The sequence below is a fragment of the Triturus cristatus genome, chromosome 8, assembly GCF_964204655.1.
Source record: "Triturus cristatus chromosome 8, aTriCri1.1, whole genome shotgun sequence".
Lineage (NCBI taxonomy): Eukaryota > Metazoa > Chordata > Amphibia > Caudata > Salamandridae > Triturus > Triturus cristatus.
The window spans coordinates 1443015263-1443034859 of record NC_140591.1 but is presented as its reverse complement, the minus strand read 5'-3'; positions in this window follow the sequence as shown (position 1 = coordinate 1443034859).

Sequence of the window (19597 nt, the reverse complement as noted above, 5' to 3'; positions counted from 1 at the left end):
AATCTCAACATTGGTGATGTTGAAACTCTACAGACAGTGCATGAGCTAGCTGAGGTCGCGGGTTATTCAGATGATCCGTACATTAACCTTGCCAACACTGATATTAATGTGGAAGCAGGTGGCCAAACTAATTTTAAAGCAAAATCTGTTTTTATACCTCAAGTCATGAGTGAAGCTATATTTTGTTTTGAGAAAGGTATGATTTGTGAATTGAAAAAACTAGCAAAACGCAAATCAGACAATAAGATCAATTTGACTACCAGACAAACATTGGCCATACATGAACTTGAAGCAAACGCGGACATTGTCATAAAAAAATCTGACAAGGGAGGTAACGTGGTAATTTGACCACGTACCATGTACCTTGAGGAAGGCAGATCACAATTATCGGATGTGACTAGATATAGCCAATCTAGCAAAATGGAATATGATGAAGCAGTCAGGGAAGTTGGCAAGAAACTGTTATTTTGGAGAGAGAAAATATTGATTAGTGAGGAAGAATACAAATTTTTACACTGTAAAAATCCTAAAATCCCAGTGCTTTATCTCCTCCCAAAAATACACAAAAATGCCACACGACCACCAGGGAGACCTATTGTGTCCTCACGTGACAGTCTCCTAGAAAATACGTCAAAGTATGTAGATTACTTTCTACAACCCCTGGTTCAATCACTTCCTTCTTATGTGAAGGATACCAGCGATTTTCTAAGATTGATCAATGATATCGTCTGGGAGTCTGATTATCTATTGATGAGTTTGGATGTAAGTAGTCTGTACACCTGTATTCCTCAAACCTTAGGGATTCAGGCGTGCAGATTCTTTCTCAAACAAAGATCATTGTCCTTCCTCTTCCACACTGAAATGTTACTGGATATGATACAGCTTTGTCTGAGTAAGAATTTCTTTCTTTTTGACAATCTCATGCACAAACAAATACAAGGGTCGGCGATGGGTACCTGCTTCGCCCCCAGCTTTGCAGGCTTGTACCTTGGCTGGTGGGAGGAGCAGGTAGTCAACAAAATCGGATCATTTAATAACCACGTCGTCCTTTGGCTAAGATACATTGACGACATCTTCTGTATCTGGAAGGGTACTGAGGATGCGGCCAATGAGTTTGTGAAGGCTTTGAATGTGAATGATCTTAAACTTTCTTTCACTAGTACCATCGATGCCAAAGAACTCGAATTCCTAGATCTACAGCTCACCATTAAAAACAACAAACTCTGCACTAAGCTGTTTAGGAAGGCAACTTCAGGCAATAGCTTACTGCACGCAGGTAGCTGTCACCCTAAAAACTTCATACGCAGCATTCCCTATGGAGAACTTTTAAGAGCTCGTAGGAATTGTAGCGAGAAAGACAATTACCTTATTGAGAAAAGCATTATGACTGAAAGATTTTTAGCTAGAGGTTACGATGCTACTCTAGTTAATGAAGCAGCTGAGAAAGTTGAGAAGTTGGACAGGCAAGAACTATTATTCCTGGCAAACAAAGATAACGACCTTGATTTGAATGAACCCATAAGGTTCATTACAACATTCAATAATCACGCTTGGGAAGTGAGGAAAAGCCTAAAAAAGTTTTGGGAAATTCTGCGTAATGATGAAGATCTGAGAGAACATATAGGTGAATATCCAGCACTTACATTCAAGAAACCCAGATCACTAGGCGATACACTATGCAAAAGCATGTTGATTGACACCAAAAAGAGTGACATAAAGGGATTCTTTACCTGCAATAAATGCAAGGCTTGCAAATTCAGTAATAACTGCAAGTCTATCAAACTCTCCAAAGATCTAGCACCCACGACAATACAAAAACATTTGAGCTGCAATACAGAGTATGCAGTATATGCACTGAGATGCCCCTGTAACAAATTTTATGTGGGCAGTACCATTCATAAGTGCAAGGTCAGAATACTTGAACATCGGAGAGCCATTACAAAAAATGATAAAACGTATCCCATTGCAAGACACTTCCATGAACTCCATGGACAAAATCCGAATCTGCTCAAGTTTGTTGTTCTGGACCATATCCCGGCCAGGTGCAGAGGGGGTAACAGGACAAGAGAGCTTAGAAGACTTGAATCAAAAACAATTATAAAATACAATACCATGGCCCCAGAAGGTCTAAATCTTGATGAGGAGCTATCAGTACACTTGTAAATGTCATTAACAGCGGGTTCTGGTATTGTTCTCTGATGTGTTTTTAACATTTTGTTTTAAGTTTATTTTGTCAGTGCATTTTTTTAGTTGTGTCAACGAGATTTTTTATTCATCTTTCAGGTGGCCTATGGAACTGTGATTGTAACTGGGATAACTACATAAACTGTCGACTATACCGAAGAAAATTGCTCACTGATAGGGGTTCTCGCTAATGAATTATATGAGTGGTCGTGATGTGATAATTACTGCGAGTGACATTTAGAATTAGCCCACATGGGCATGATATCATGAACGGGTAGCATTTGAGGAATTGTGATAGTTCCATGTTCTGTTTGGCGGTGCGACCAAAACATTATTAATGCGAATAGGAAGCCTTATCAAACTGTGAGTGTTTGCAGGAGCGTGCTGGTGCCCTGTTCACTTAAATTGATTTCTTTGTATCCCCATGCACGAGGACGTACTTCCGTTACCAGTCGATTTGACCGTCCTCTGGTCAGACCTTTATTTTTGCCCACTTGGGCTTCACTTTGTTTGTGTGTATCTCCACCACGACAACCCCCAATGAAGGCAAGGGTATCCCAGCATGTCTCTGTGCGCACTAGCGCTTTTGATAAAGTTTTCGAATATTTGAATCACTTCATGCAAATGTAAAATATTGCTTCGGTTCCATGCATTTTTAAACATTATTATTTCTTGTCACGAACATCGCATGTCAATGCATTAATTGCCATATGATTTTGGATTTAAAATATGATTAATTTAAGTATGTTGTTTGTGTCTATGGCACGTGACCGGCACTTGCGCTTTAAATCAGAAAAAATAACACAGTCTGTTGCCCGTGAGAAAGGAGTGCCTTTCAACTCCGAAACGCGTCGGACCTGGTGTTAATAAACACGCATTTTGATTGTGGCCTCGGCTCCAGTGTTCTTTCGTCCCATGAGGGGAAAGTGAGACGCAGTGGTACCCAGTGGAATATATATATATATTCATATATATATTTATATACATATATATGTATATCCAACATTTCGTTGATAGAATCCACAAGAAATACAACGATTCACGGCTCCCAATTGCTTCAAGGCGAAATTTAATAAGGCAAACCACTCACAGTTTAAATACCATAGTCACATGACATATAGCTTTTAACAAACAGTGAAAACAGACTTTTCTTTTTCGTGACAAGTGCTTATTAATGTATGTAAAATATTAATGTGAAGTTTGTCAAACGTTCTCATTATCTTATCTAATATATTTAATCGCTAGTATATTTGCTTTACAACCAAAAGATCATCAACGTCGACTTTTTATATTTTGCATTGTTTTCTTTCGTTTTTTTGGTTTTTTTATAAAACTGAACGGAGGAAAACTTTAATGTTCTCTATCTCTCTGGAGAGCAATCTGATAAGCGCAGCTCGGGATTGTCTGAGAAGCGAAACCCAGGGTACAGTTTTTATCTCCTTTTTCATTTAAGGATACATTTAGATATTAGTATGTTTTCAAATGGCTAGATAATCAACGTTATTCAGATTGACCAGAATTCTGTGTAGCCCCAGTGGGCCTGATTGCTGAACTAACATTATTTATTCTACCAATTTAAGACAATTTTTTAACCAGCATATCCATATTGCTAGTGTACCATGGATGTGAGTCCAATTTCTTCTTCACTTTCAGTTCCTCCGATATAACTGATCATTGTTCATCCACGTGGGCGCGGAGGGAGAGGAGAAGGAAACAAAACAAGAACATCAGCAAGAGATGTGGACAGCCCAGTGGGAAAAAGAACAAGGGGCCAGCAAAAATCAAAATGAAGAATAAAAGAACAGTGGTGAATCTTTCAGGTCGGACTTTAAGTAAAGATGAAATAGATGTATTATCTCTTGGTTTATCTTTCTGTCCCACCTCTATGTTTAATTATACGCAAGCCGTATCGATTTATTTCACTTCACCCGTAAGTTGAAGTTAAAAAAATGGTTTGCAACAAAAGTAACAAATCAATCTGGAAAACCAGTGTGTACACCTAGTATTTTGAATATTGGTGATCAGGAACTACTACATGACTTATATGAGTTACAGGAAGATAAGTCTATCACTGATGATCCCTTTCTTGATAATATCGAATGTAATTATGGTGGCAGCAGTGGATTTAAACCTAAATCTATATTTCTCCCACAGATTGTGAATGAGGCAATCGATGTATTTGAAAAGGGAGTGATACACGAATTTGAAAAAATTCGCAAAAAAGAGCGGTACAAAAATCATGTGACAAAATACAATCTAAGTAAGGATCAATTTAATGCAATTGAAACACTAAAAAATGATGAGAACATTATAATTAAAAGATCTGCTAAAGGTGGTAACGTGGTAGTTCTCTCGAAAGAGATGTACCTTAAAGAAGGGCATCGTCAACTTAATGATAAACAGAACTACGAGACAACTACAAAAGCAAAATATTTACAAGCTATGAATGAGTTCAGAGAACAATTGGGAGAATAGAAAGAAAGAGGTCTGCTTGAACAAGAGGAATATGATTTCCTCAACTGCAAGCATCCAAAACTGCCAGCATTTTATTTACTCCCTAAACTACATAAAAACGAGGTCAACCCCCCTGGAAGACCTATTGTATCCTCCAAAGGGAGTTGTCTAGAAAATATTTCACGTTACGTAGATTTCTTTCTACAACCATTAGTTCAAAATCTCCCATCATTTTTAAAAGACTCAAGTGATTTTCTTAGATTGTTAAACAAGATAAAATGGGAAGACAGTTTTCTCCTGTTAACCCTCGATGTGACAAGCCTCTACACATGTATTCCTCACGAAGCAGGAATTGAGGCATGCCGACGTTTTTTGAAAAGTAGATCTATTTCACATTTTCTCCACACACAAATGGTAATAGATATGATGCACAAATGCCTTACACAAAACTTTTCCATCTTTGACAATACAATATACCGTCAGATACTCGGGACGGCGATGGGGACCTGCTTCACTCCCAGCTTTACAGGACTTTACCTCGGCTGGTGGGAGGAGCAGGTCGCCATCAAGTTACCTCTGTACAAAGAATGTGTGATTGCATGGTCTAGATACATAGACGACATCTTTGTAGTGTGGAATGGTAGCACTGAACAAGCTAATCTATTTGTAAACATCATCAATGACAACAACTTCAATCTCCACTTTAGCAGCAGAATTGAAAAGGAAACGACTGAATTTTTGGATTTAAAAGTAGTAGTATCAGGACAAAATCTCGAGAGTCAGCTATTTCGTAAAGAAACTGCTGGTAATAGTCTACTACATGCTGAAAGCTGTCACCCAAGTAACCTTATACGCAGTATCCCCTTGGGAGAGTTACTACGGGCCAAAAGAAACTGCAGTAGTGCACAAGGATTTGAAAATGAGAAAGAAGTAATGATCCAACGATTTATTGAAAGGGGCTATTCAATAAAAGATATTCGGCAAGCAATTGAGGAAGTCAATAAAAGACCCAGAAGTGAGTTACTTCACACAGAATTGATAGAATCAACCATAAATACCCAAGAAAGCATAATTAGATTCATTACCACATTTTCTAATCAAGCACATGAGGTAAGACAATGTCTTCTGAAATTCTGGAAAGTCCTTAAAACCGACAAAGATATAGCACCATCTATCGAACACTATCCCCAGGTGACATACCGTAAGGCCAAATCCCTTAAAGATTCACTATGTCAAAGCCTTATGACTTCATCATCTAAAAAGCAGAATCAGATCCAGGGCTTTTACACTTGCCAGAAATGTAAGGCATGTAAATACAGCAAAAACTGCAAAAGCGTTACTCTGTCTGAAAAAACTAAACCTTTCTTGATAAAAAAGCATGTTTCCTGTAATACTGACCATGCAGTCTATGCTTTAAAATGCCCATGCAATAAGTACTATATAGGCACTACTATCCATCCCGCGAAAAAAAGAGTACTTGAACATTTAAGGGCTATCACTAAGAATGATAAACAATACCCCATAGCTAGACATTTTAAAGCAGTACACCAACAAAACACTAGCCTACTCTCATTCTGTGTCCTTGACACACTTCCTCTAAGAGAGAGGGGCGGCAACAGAGTTCTCGAACTGAGACGATTAGAATCTAAGATGATAATTGAATATCAGACAACACAACCTCAGGGACATAATATTGACGAGGAACTGGCAGTAAATTTGGGATAGTCTGAAATACGAACTATGCCATTGATTGCTCTTAAAAAATTATAATTAATGGATTAGCCTCTCGACTACGTTTCCATTTGAAGTGATTTTATAAACAACTGTATTTATATGTATTTTTACAGATCTCTTTCCATTATATGAACAATGATCAGTTATATCGGAGGAACTGAAAGTGAAGAAGAAATTGGACTCACATCCATGGTACACTAGCAATATGGATACGCTGGTTAAAAAATTGTCTTAAATTGGTAGAATAAATAATGTTCGTTCAGCAATCAGGCCCACTGGGGCTACACAGAATTCTGGTCAATCTGAATAACGTTGATTATCTAGCCATTTGAAAACATACTAATATCTAAATGTATCCTTAAATGAAAAAGGAGATAAAAACTGTACCCTGGGTTTCGCTTCTCAGACAATCCAGAGCTGCGCTTATCAGATTGCTCTCCAGAGAGATAGAGAACATTAAAGTTTTCCTCCGTTCAGTTTTATAAAAAAACCAAAAAAACGAAAGAAAACAATGCAAAATATAAAAAGTCGACGTTGATGATCTTTTGGTTGAAAAGCAAATATACTAGCGATTAAATATATTAGATAAGATAATGAGAACGTTTGACAAACTTCACATAAATATTTTAAATACATTAGTAAGCACTTGTCACGAAAAAGAAAACTCTGTTTTCACTGTTTGTTAAAAGCTATATGTCATCTGACTATGGTATTTAAACTGTGAGTGGTTTGCCTTATTAAATTTCGCCTTGAAGCAATTGGGAGCCGTGAATCGTTGTATTTCTTGTGGATTATATCAACGTAATGTTTGGATTTGAAGGGTTTCGCTAACCCGTCACGGCCCGCCGTCGAAAAGTGGCTCGAGCTGAAGTGACTTTGTGGTGTGTGGATATATATGTATATGTATATATATTAATTGATTTTACTTCATGCTATGATATGTCTTATATATTGTTGTTTAGACATTTATTATGTTTTAGATGTTTTTCGATTCATGTGTAAATGTTAGCTAAATCCCTAATTGTTAAATATACCCCTATGATGTCACATTCAAATGTACAAGCCAGGGATGACATAAAGCCCCTAAGGACTGCCTCCATATTAAGTAGGTCCCAACTCCAACTTAGGTCACTGGAGTTGCCAGTTTCTCAATCTTAGGTAATGAGAGCCGCCATTTTTAGCCCACTTTATTCAGAATCATTGTCATGTCTGCCATTGACGAAGATGTTGTCTCTGACCTTATCATTCTAAGAACTGCGAAAGTATCAAGTTATTCAGACAATGACATAGCTATAACACTTGATGCAATGTCATTCTGGGACAAGTATCTAGTTAGCACAATGTCAAGGTCAAATAACAAACACAGATATATAGCCAAAATAGTGTCACCTGAGTTGACATCCATTTACCTTATATGTTCATAAGGATATGGCTGGGACGCAAACCATGATGTCTATAGTCTATGTCAGACTTTCCTAAACTTCTGTCTGAACTTTCAATCTCCAATAAGATTTAATATATGAGGACTGTACCTCGATCACTTGTCAGGAGAGACTCTTTGTCCAAATTATTGCACAAGATATTCCAGCTGAACAGTCGTAACTACTGCCAGCTCACCAAGAAGATTCTACATCGCACTTGATCCTGAAAATGAGCTGAGACCAGGATAGAGGTCACTGCCGCGGGGAGTTTTTTACTTTCGCCGGGAACAGTGCCTTCACACCTCACTGATAACCAAAGCTTTTGCTGTCAGCAACAAATACAGTGCATTGCTTCTCCCTAAGAAATTCGCAATGGCAATTTCTACTTTCCATGCTCTCCTAAGGTAGTACATAGAAGTAGGCTTTAGGGTGTTAGGTTTTAAATGACAATTTCACCATGTTAGAAATGTTCGTTTTATTTTTGCAGTTCATAACATATCTAATTAATGTTTTCATGATATTCTGTGTTTTCATTTTAGATGTGCTGAGAAATAGTTTCACCCTGCCGCAATAAAAGCTTTAAGTTAAAAGTGTCTATTTTTCTTAGTAACATTTGTATGTGTGATATTATGGAGAGTGAAATTGGTTTGTTTCTGGTACCACTGACCTCAGGGCCAAGGCCAGCACTCTCCCCAGCAGCTCCGCCTCACCGCTGCCAGGACTGAGCCCATCCCCGTGCATTGTTCGATCCAGCTACCCGGCACTGCACGCCAGGGTCCGCCCATTTGCCTCTGCCTCCTGGTAACCCCCATTGCTCCCCCATCTGTTGGTGATTGTATTCTTTTCTGATTGTATTTTTCGTTATATTGTTGCCTGCTGCATTACGTTTTTTCCCCTCATTCTGTTGCCTTGTTCCCTCATTGTTTGCATTGTCCACCCGTTTTCCTGCCGCTGCTGCCCCTGTGGCCTGCCCCGACCCAGCCACTCCCGCCTCCCTGCCTCCACTCCCGACCCCTCCCCTTCATATGGCGACCGCTGCAGGGGAGCGCGCGTGAGACCTTGACCTCAGGGCCAAGGCCAGCACTCATCCCAGCAGCTCCGTCTCACCACCGCCAGGACTGAGCCCATCCCCGTGCAGGGTTCGATCCAGCTACCCGGCACTGAATGCTAGGGTCCGCCCAGCTCCCTCTTCCTCCTGGTAACCCCCATTGCTCCCCCATCTGTTGGTGATTGTTTTCTTTTCTGATTGTGTTTTTCGTTGTATTGTTGCCTGCTGCGTTAGGTTTTTTCCCCTCATTCTGTTGCCTTGTCCGCCTGTTTTCCCGCCGCTGCTGCCCCTGCGGCCCCACCCCCTGACCCAGCTGCTCCCGCCTCCCAGCCTCTGCTCCCGCCCCCCTCCCCTTCATATGGCGACTGCTGTGCGGTTGTGCTGCTGGCACGCTGAAGGCAAGCCCGTCTGCGCCCGTCCGCGGCTGGACTGCGCCCAGCGCCAGACCCCCTGGCCCCCGTGAGCACCACGGCGCCAGACGCTGCTACGACACCAACACCCTCCACGCACTCAATGCCGCCCAATCATCCACCTGCTTCCAGGCCACCCCGAAGCTCACCCATGGACCCTTCACCTGCCGAAACTGCAGCTGCACCTGCAAGCACACAATGGCACGTCCTGCACACCCCACCAAAGGTGACCACAACCACCTCAGATGCATTTTACTCAACACCTGCTCTGTCCACAGGCATGCCGTTGAACTGTGGGACCTATTCGACTCATCCAACCCGGAAGTTGCCTTCCTGACGGAGACCTGGGTGAACTCCTCATCAGTACCCGACATCGCCATAGCCATCACCGTTGGCTACAAGGTCACCCACAGGGAGGCACCAACAGACCGGGATTAGGAATCACCATCATCCACAGAAATACTCTCAGAATCTCGACCAACACCGAAGATACCCTCAGCACCACCGAACATCTGCACTTCCAGATCCACGTCGATCCCAACACCACCCTCGGAGGAACTCTCGTGTACAGGCCCCCCCGGACCCCAGCCACAGTTCATCGACTCCATCCCAGATGCCATCAGTGCACACGCCCTGGCCTCCACAGACTACATCCTCCTCGGAGACCTGAGCTTCCACCTCGAGAACACCAACGATAGCAACTCCACCACACTACTAGACAACCTCAGCCTCAAACAGCTCATCGCGACACCCACTCACTCCGCCGGACACACTCCAAGCTAATCACCACCCTCGCCCGAGACCCACCGGGGGACCTCACCTACACCGACACAGCCGCCCGCAACCTCAAGCTATGGATTGATGACTGCGCCAACACTCTCGCCACGATCAAGAAACCCACAAACAGACACGCCGACAGAAGAGCCATCTGGTTCTCCGTCGACCTTCAGACATCCAAGCAGACCCGCCGGAGACTAGAGAAGAAATGGCGCCACAAGCAAACCCCGGACAACCTGCAGCCCTAAAGAATGCCAGCCCCAGACACCACCAACTCATTTGTACGGCCAAAAAGACCTCCTTCAAGGAATGCATCGACAACAACACATACGATAGCAAAGAGCTCTTCATCTTCAACATCGTGAAGGTACTCGCCAACCCCAGCTCCAGCTCCAGCTCCAATGACATCCCACCATCACAAGACCTCAGCGACACCCTAGCTACCTTCTTCCACTGCAAGATCTCTGATATCCACGACAGCTTCAACACCCAGACTCACTGCCCCCCAGCCACACCAGCCGCCTGATCTCCTGGAACCACGTCAATGACGAAGACACCCTCAAGACCATGAAAACCATCCACTTTGGCTCACCATCTGACCCCTGCCCCCACCACATCTTCTACAAAGCAAGCTCCATCATCGCACCCCAACTCCACAAGATCATCAGCAACTCATTTGAGACTGCCACCTTCCCGGAAAGCTGGAAACACACAGAGATCAACGCCCTGCTCAAGAAACCCAAGGCCGACCCAAAGGACCTCAAGAACTTCCGGTCCATCTCCCTGCTCCCGTTCCCGGCGAAAGTCATCGAAAAGATCGTCAACAGACAACTGACCTAATTCCTAAAAGAAAACAACACCCTGGACTCATCCCAATCCTGATTCCGCAGCAACCATAGCACCGAAACTGCACTCATCGCTGCACCGATGACATCAGGGCCCTGCTGGACAACGGCGAAACCGGATCTCTCTTCCGCGTTCGACACCGTCTGCCACCACACCCTTTGCACACACCTCTACAACGCAGGGATCCGCGACAAATCCCTGGACTGGATCACCTCCTTCCTCACCGACAGAACCCAGAGAGTCCGCCTCCCCCATTCCGATCTGAAGCCACCAAGATCACCTGCGGCATACTCCAAGGATCATCCCTCAGCCCGACCCTCTTCAACATCTACATGACATGACACCGCTCGCCAACATCGTCTGATCGCACGACCTTAACATAGTCTCCTACGCCGACGACACCCAGCTGATCCTCTCTCTCACCAAAGACCCCGCCACCGCCAAAACCAACTTCCACGCAGGGATGAAGGCCGTCGCCGAATGGATGAAGAGCAGTCGCCTGAAACTGAACTCAGACAAGATGGAGGTCCTCATCCTGGGCTCCACCCCTTCCGCCTGGGACGACTCCTGGTGGCCAGCCTCGGCGGGAGCTGCACCAACACCCACTAACCACACACGCAACCTGGGGTTCCTCCTAGACTCCTCTCTGTCAATGACCCAACAGGTCAACACCGTCTCCTCCTCCTGCTTAAACACCCTCCGCATGCTTCACAAGATCTAAAAATGGATCCCCACCGAAACCAGAAGGACGGTCACCCAGGCCCTCGTCACCAGCAGGCTGGACTACGGCAATGCCCTCTACGCAGGAAACACAACCAAACTCCAAAAGAGACTCCAACGCATACAAAATGCCACTGCACGCCTCATCCTCGACATCCCCTGCCACAGCCGCATCACTGCCCACTTGAAAGACCTACACTGGCTTCCCGTCAACAAGAGGATCACCTTCAAGCTCCACACCCATGCTCACAAAGCACTCCACGACACCTGACCAGCATACCTCAACAAGTGACTCACCTTCTACACCCCAAACTGCCAGCTCCGCTCCACTGACCTCACCCTTGCCACCGTCCCACGCATCCACCGAACAACCACCGGCGGCAGATCCTTCTCCCACCTCGCTGCCAAGACTTGGAACACCCTCCCCATCCATCTGCGACAGACCCAGGACCTGCTGACCTTCGGGAGACTCCTCAAGACCTGGCTGTTTGATCAGTCGCTGCTCCCCCCCAGCGCCTTGAGACCCTCACAGGTGAGTAGCGCGCTCTACAAATGTTTGATTGATTGATTGATTGATTGATTGATTGATTACCACTGGGCTCCCGGTTTTGGGATTGTTAGTAACCCAGAAGCAATGGCTCCACTTCAACTATGTATTGAGTGGGGGTCTGAAGGGCTATGATAACCTGCCTTTCGCATGCAGCGCTAGTGCTCTAAACCAAGTTCACCTATGTCACCCATGGGTGGGGAAGCAAACCTTGTATAACTGCACCAGAGTCATAGTTTACGCAATAAACTATTTGCAATTTTTTTCTTCTTTTTTGCAAAATAAACAGTTTGTGTTACAGCATTATACTGTCCATCTAATGCTCGAGTGCAACAGAAGACAATGCAGTTATTTTTTTAATTCAACCTGGGATATTTAAAGTAAGGTATGTACATAACTCCCAGGACGCTTTTTTTTAATGTGCGCTTAGTTACCTACAAAACATTTAAAAAGCTCTCTTTAAACTGAAAATGTCAATACATTTGTCAAATATTTTAAATCACAGCTAGTTGAAAATGATTTCATAGAACTACGGAGGTCCAGTTTTCTTGCTTGCTCTAAACTACCCAATTTAAAATTCACAATAAGTCTGAGTACTATTATCTGTCAGTAATTGTGTGTTTTGTGTATATTTGGGCGATGACCGGAGGCCAACTTCTAAAGTAAACATTGTTCCATTCATTATCAAAATATCACTTTGTTCAATGATCCGACGATTTTTAGAAGTGGAGAACAGTGGTGTGCGCTAATTGGTTTTTTTATCCTCGAGAAGTAAAAGTTCAGTTGTTCAACTTAACCTTAAATTGCTAGGAATATTAATAGCTGGATAGAGGGGCTTGGCAGAATATTCTCTACAGTGATAGATCATACACTTCCAGTGAATCTTCAGTAGATCTTTCTTTGCAAGATGTGTAACACGAGGTGAAAGTAGCCAATTCTCCCCTTTGATTTTATAGCGATTGCTCACAATTTAGGAAAAAAGGTACAAGCAATGTAACTTCTTTTATGTGTTTAGTGCTATTTACAGTGACGTTGAATTACAACCGGTGTTTCACAAATGTTCCTATACCTCATTTCTGTTAATTACCTTTTTTTAATTCTGAAACACTAGTGCAGTTGGTGCAGATCGGAGCTTCCGAATCCCCTCCACTTCCACGGACGGAGTGATCTCACAGTCACACACGCATACATACAGCACAAGCTGGTGGGGCCCATTACACCAACATTCATCCTACCACTCATATCCGTGCCATGTATAAGGGGAAACACACCTTTTAATACCTATCCAATCTGCCTGTACTTTGAGGTCAATGGCATCTACTTAGTTGCTTTTAAATCTAGCGAAACATTTTCAATAAACATGACCAGAAATAATCACCCGACACAGAGATTCAAACAGAATTATTTGTTTATCTAAAATTGTAAGAAAAGCCAATTAAATGCAAATTCATTTCTCTCATATTTACCTATTCTGTCTAAATGTCAGATCCTAAGTCAGAACCGGTCCTCTGTAGAAGAATTAGAGTTTCCTGCCGTCATGTAGAGTCACCGTCCTCTCCGTCAGCATAGGGACCTCGGATCATCAGTTCGGGAAGAAGTGGCGCTAGACCTCTCTAGCCTACTAATATTTATACCAAAATTTACATTCTATAAAGTTACAATTCATTGTTCTGTACGGATGAATGGCGGAAATAATGTCATCTTGGTACATTTGCGATATTGTGCAAGATTTTCTCACACATAGATTGTCCCAAATAATGAATAGAAAAATTTAATGTCCATGACTAATTTGTTACATCTACGGATGTTTTATAAGATAATTTGTATCCCAATGATGGGATCAACAGTTCATAAGTTCAGTTTTCACTTTTTGCAACAATCTTCATGTTCAGGGGCTCTTGGCAACCATCTTGGATTTGTCGTCATGATCATGGCTTTTCAGTTTTGTCGAGTGGGCAAGGTCACAGGCAGCGCGAAGCTTCCTTGCAAAAGTTTCCATCAACTCAAATGCAGGCTGTGGGTGGTAGCCATTTTGTGGTAGGCCACATTTGCCAACTTAAATGAAATAAGACATAAAACAAAATTACTGCACGGAAATGATTAAACAGTGTTATTCCCCTGCTAATACCCTTATGTGTGTGTATTTATCTAGCCATTTGCGACATCAGAAGCCATTAATGCATATTAATTATAAGCGCAAACACAATAACATTACATAAGCAACATCGATTTCTGTCAGTTTGCTCACCAACTTAGTTCACTTATTATTGTAGCCATGCAATAGCATTCCCACGTGTAATTCTCTTGTTAATAAGGTTGATTGGACAACATTTGACAAACTTTTAATAGTTAATAATTAATCAGCAGTACTTTTAATTATAACATGCGAAAATGAAACAGGTATTCGGTTTTAAAGTAAAAACCCTGCTCCATCAATCCCCCCTTTGGTGATATCTAATCACCACAAAAATCAAAACCCCAAAAATCAATTTAGTTTCCCCTTTTGGAAGAATTCAAAATACCTTCTTGTTCATGTTTTTAAACCCTTGTTTCCATCTCATCTTCCTTTTTAGTTTCTATATACATGCTTTCTCTTAGCTCTTCTAATTCTATTTCTTGTAGATCTCATTCTGGTTTCTTTTGTCTCCTTTCAACATTTTCTTTTGTGATTTTCTTTTTATTTCTTCTATATCTACAACACATACATCCTAATCTAAGGATCAATAATGCAACAATTACACATGTTAATGGAAATAATATCTTACCAAAAATGGTACTACCTATTTTAGCTACAAAATTCTTAATAGCAATCATTTTATTAGCCATTCTAGTCCAGATACTTTCAGCTTCCAGTGGTACTAATTCTTCATGCAAATCAGTAATATTTTTTATATAAACCTTTAGATCTTTACTTTCATCAGGAATGCAAGTGCAACAATGTTGAACTTTCAGCATTCCACAGACTCCACCCTCTTTTGCCAAAAGAATGTCAAGGGCAAGTCGATTTTGCATCGCCATAGCACGCAAAGCAACCATTTCTGTATTAACCAAAAGAAAGCCTCCAGCGGTGCTTGTTGACAAGCGATCCACCACTGTTGACAGCTTCCGAATGCCAAATGCATTCAAAGAAATTCCCACTGCTGGAATTAAAGCTCCAAAAATATCTCCTACAATTTCTGTCCATGTTTCTCTTCTATAGCGTGTTAATAGATTAGTTTGTTCAGCATCATCTACTCTATCCATGTGAAAAATCTTTGGAAAGACCAGGCCAACATAACATGTACCAAACCAATGGTCAGGCAAACGGTAATAAGCCTTGTTCCCACAAATATAATACACTCCCGGGAAAACTGGATCTTCTCCTCCTCTAAATCCCCATCCGGTTGCAATAAAGTATGTATCATGACATTCACTAGTCCCTATGAAATAATAATCATACTGGGATCTCTTCCTGGTAATGCACAGTTTACCTTTCTGTGGGGCATCTATAGCCATAGTTGGACTGGCTCCATTTTTCAACTCCTTTTCTTTCTCAATATCCCACATTGTGTCACTCATTTTATGCCCTTCTGCTTTCTTGTGCATGTTCAATCTTCTTTTCTCAACCATGTCTAGAAAATTCTTCTCTTCTCCCTTCAAACTACAAGTTAAATTATTTCTAAAAACATATTCTAAAGTTAATTCTTTGGTTTCTAAAAAAATCTCTCCTAAAGTGTTAGCTTCTTTTGCAGGATTCAGTGCTTTATTCATAGGCAGTTGCCCAAGAATATTATCTACATTAGACATATTATAATCTAATTTCCCTAACTGGTAAAATATACTAATCAACACACTACAGGAAATTCCATACGTAGCCGGAAGATGATGATAAGTCACTCCTTCCGAAACAGAGGCAGGTAATTGCATGCAAACGTAGCAATCCCTTACTTCCATTGTCTTTACGTACTCATACAACAATTTAGAAAACACATTGCTAGAAAAATCATTAATTGACCTATCCTTATGTATATGTATATTGCTAGTTCTAGTCGGTACTATTTTCTGTGAACTTTTCCCTATATTAGTTTTGTTCTCAGTATGAGCTTCTAAAGTGTCTATAGTGACTCTAAATGAAATCAGTAGAGCAAGCACGCTCCAAAGCAGCATTAATAAACCTGTACAGCAGCAGCACATCTTGCACCATCTTTTCAGAAAGGTACATCTACTTTTAAGTGTTAGCCATTTTGTTAATTTGACCGTGTCTTTTGACTTAGCCTCTTCTACTCCTCTATTGAACGTAAAGGGCAGCAAGTACCCACCAGATTATTACAATCTACTAATTTTAGTATTTCTTTTTCTTCTCTTCTCCAAGTGTTTTTCCTTGGATTTACTCAGTTTGGATTTTCATCACTTTTCACTGTATCTTCATCATCATCAAACTATATCAAGTCCTGAACATCCGTCTCTTCTCCAATGTCGGATAAGATAACTCTCAGGATTCCCACAGCTTCTTCTTCAGCAACCTCCTTCAGTAAAGTCTCCTCTGGACTTCCTTGGCTGTCTGCCTCTTCTCCTTGTTCAGGCAGTGCCACATACGTCCATTCCGGTGACTTGTACCTCTGGTTTGGTTTTCTTATTCTTTTAGTTCTCTCAGGTATCTTTGTTTCTTCTTCTTTAGTTGGATTTTGACTTGACACTTCGTTCACTTGTTCAGCTTTTGAAGAGTTAACTCGTGTCAGTCTGTACCTCAGTCTCTTTATCTTATTTGGCCAGAGATCACCTTTAGCATTTCTCTTTTGTTTTCCCTCTTTATTGTTTCTTCCTCCAACCCAAGTTCTCTTTCTCAGAACTCGTCCTCCATGTATCTCATTGTCACTTTCATTAGACTCTGTCTCAGTTGCCTCTTGTTCATTAACAGTTTTCTTTTCCCCAACCACTTCCTTTTCTCCAACAGTCTCTTTTTCCACCAATTGAGATTTCCCTACTTCTGTCCCTCCTCGGGTCTCTGACACGCAATCTTCTTGCTGTCTACTTGTCCCTTCACCTAGCTTGTTGTTGATGTTCCCTACACCTCCTCGGGGTTTTTCCGCAATCTGTCCCTCACTGTCTTTGTCTGTCCCTTTTTCTTCAATATTTATCTCAGGTGGAACTTGTCCAATTTCCCCATGTGATTCAGGTGTCTCTTCTGTTGGAATGTTCTTTTCTTTTCTTTCTTTCTTTTTGTGTTGGTCACTGTCAATTGGAACCTCAGGTAATTCTTCTGAGTCTGAACTTGCTTCTGCAGTTTGCACTGTTCTCTTCAGAACCTCTTCTGGTGGGATGAAAATTTCCCTTGACTCACTTTCCCCTCTTTCAGGATTCTTTTTCCTTCTTACTGTCTCACTGTCTGCATCATCACTGGAATCTGATTCTTCAAAGTATTCTTTTCCAGTACCATCTCTTGGATTTGGAACTCTCAGTGTGTGACTTGCATGTATCCAATTTTTCACTCCAGCACACTTCACAGCAGTCGTTGTGGTCAAGATGACTTGTCTTGGCCTTCCCCACCTTGGAACCAGGCAATTCCTTCTTCTGTGGACCTTTATCCTTACCCAGTCCCCTGGGCTCAGATCATGGGCTGGTTTCTTTTCAAGTGTGGTGGCGTCTTCTCCAACCTGGTGAAACACAGAATGAACTGCGTCAGCCAGGCCTTTACAGTAATCCAAAATCATGTCATCAGTTATTGTCATCAACTTGTTGACTGGTACAAATGCATGTCTCATTGCACGTCCCATGATAATTTCATGTGGACTCAAACCTGTCGTTCTGTCTGGAGTAGACCTAATGGTCATCAGGACTAGAGGCAAGACATCGGGCCATTTCATTCCTGTGGCTAAGCACATTTTGCCAATTCTGTTTTTGATGGTACCATTCATTTGTTAAACCACACCAGAAGCCTCTGGTCGGTAAGCACAATGTAGCTTCTGCTGTACACTCAATGCTTCACAAATTAGACCCATGATTTCATTATAAAAATGTCCTCCTCTGTCTGATTCAATGGTTACTGGAAACCCGTACCTTGGGATGAACTCTCTTAACAGTAATTTGGCCACTGTTATCCCATCATTTCTTCTTGTTGGATATGCCTCCACCCACCTGGAGAACAAGCAGACCACCACCAGGACATACCTCAATCTGTTGACTGGGGGCATTTCAATGAAGTCTATCTGCATTCTTGTGAAGGGTCCTCCCTCCCTGCCTATTGTTCCTAGGCTCACCACTGTTTTCTTTCCAGGATTGAATTGCTGACAAATCAGACATCTCTGGCAGAGACTTTCTCCTATCAGTCTGAACTTTGGACTGTACCAGGTTTGCTTAAAGGCTCTTATCATAGCATCCCTCCCCAGGTGTCCTTGGCCATGATACATCCTTGCCATTGTTGATAGCATGCTATTTGGCATGACTGGTCTTCCATCCCTATAGACCCACACATGATCTTTCTCTCTAGGTGCACAACCTGATTTCTCCCAATCTCTCATTTCTTCATCTCCTGCCTCATCCTGTAGCTGTTTTACTTCCTCCCATGTCCCCACCTCATTAGTAAACATTAAGGAACAAGAAGATATTTCTCTCTCTTTACTCCGGTTAATGGAATGATTGTTTCTTGCACAGTATTGTGCTATGTCATTAGCAAATTCATTTCCCACAGTAACAAAATCATCACCATGACCATGAGCCGCACATTTTACAACTGCTAGTTCTTTAGGCAGCTGTATCGCCTCTAGCAGTTTTCCAACCGCTTCAGCATTCTTTATGAGAGTTCCACTTGAGGTCAGGAAACCTCTTTGTATCCATAGCTGGCCAAAATCATGGACAACTCCAAAGCCATACTGGCTATCAGTCATCACAGTCACTCTCACACTCCTCCCAATCTTGCATGCTTTTGTCAGTGCCACCAATTCTGCCACCTGAGCGGATTTAACTCCTTTCAAAGGTGATGCTTCCACAACTTCCGAGACTTTACACACAGCATATGCAGCACTCAACACTCCTTCATCTGTTCTCAGACAAGATCCATCCACAAACAACACATGATCACTTTCAGGCAGTGGCAGATCTCTTATGTCTGGCCTTGGCTTTGTACAGTAATCAAGTACATCCAGGCAGTCATGATCAACGTCATTTCTCACTCCCACACATTCAGCATCAGGCAACAGTGTCGCTGGATTCACATTCACACATCTCTCCAGGCTTACATTGGTTGCACCAAGAATGACTTTCTCATATTTAGTCAATCAACTATGAGACATGAACTGTGTCCGGCTCCTTGTTAAAAGGATTGCCACATCATGAGGTACAAATACCCTTACAGGGTATCCCATTATGATTCCCTCACTTTGTTCCAGACTTTTGCAGGTAGCAGCTACTGCTTTCAGGCAACCTGGTAAACCCACAGCTACTGGGTCAAGAGTTGCTGAGAAATAGGCAATTGGCCTCC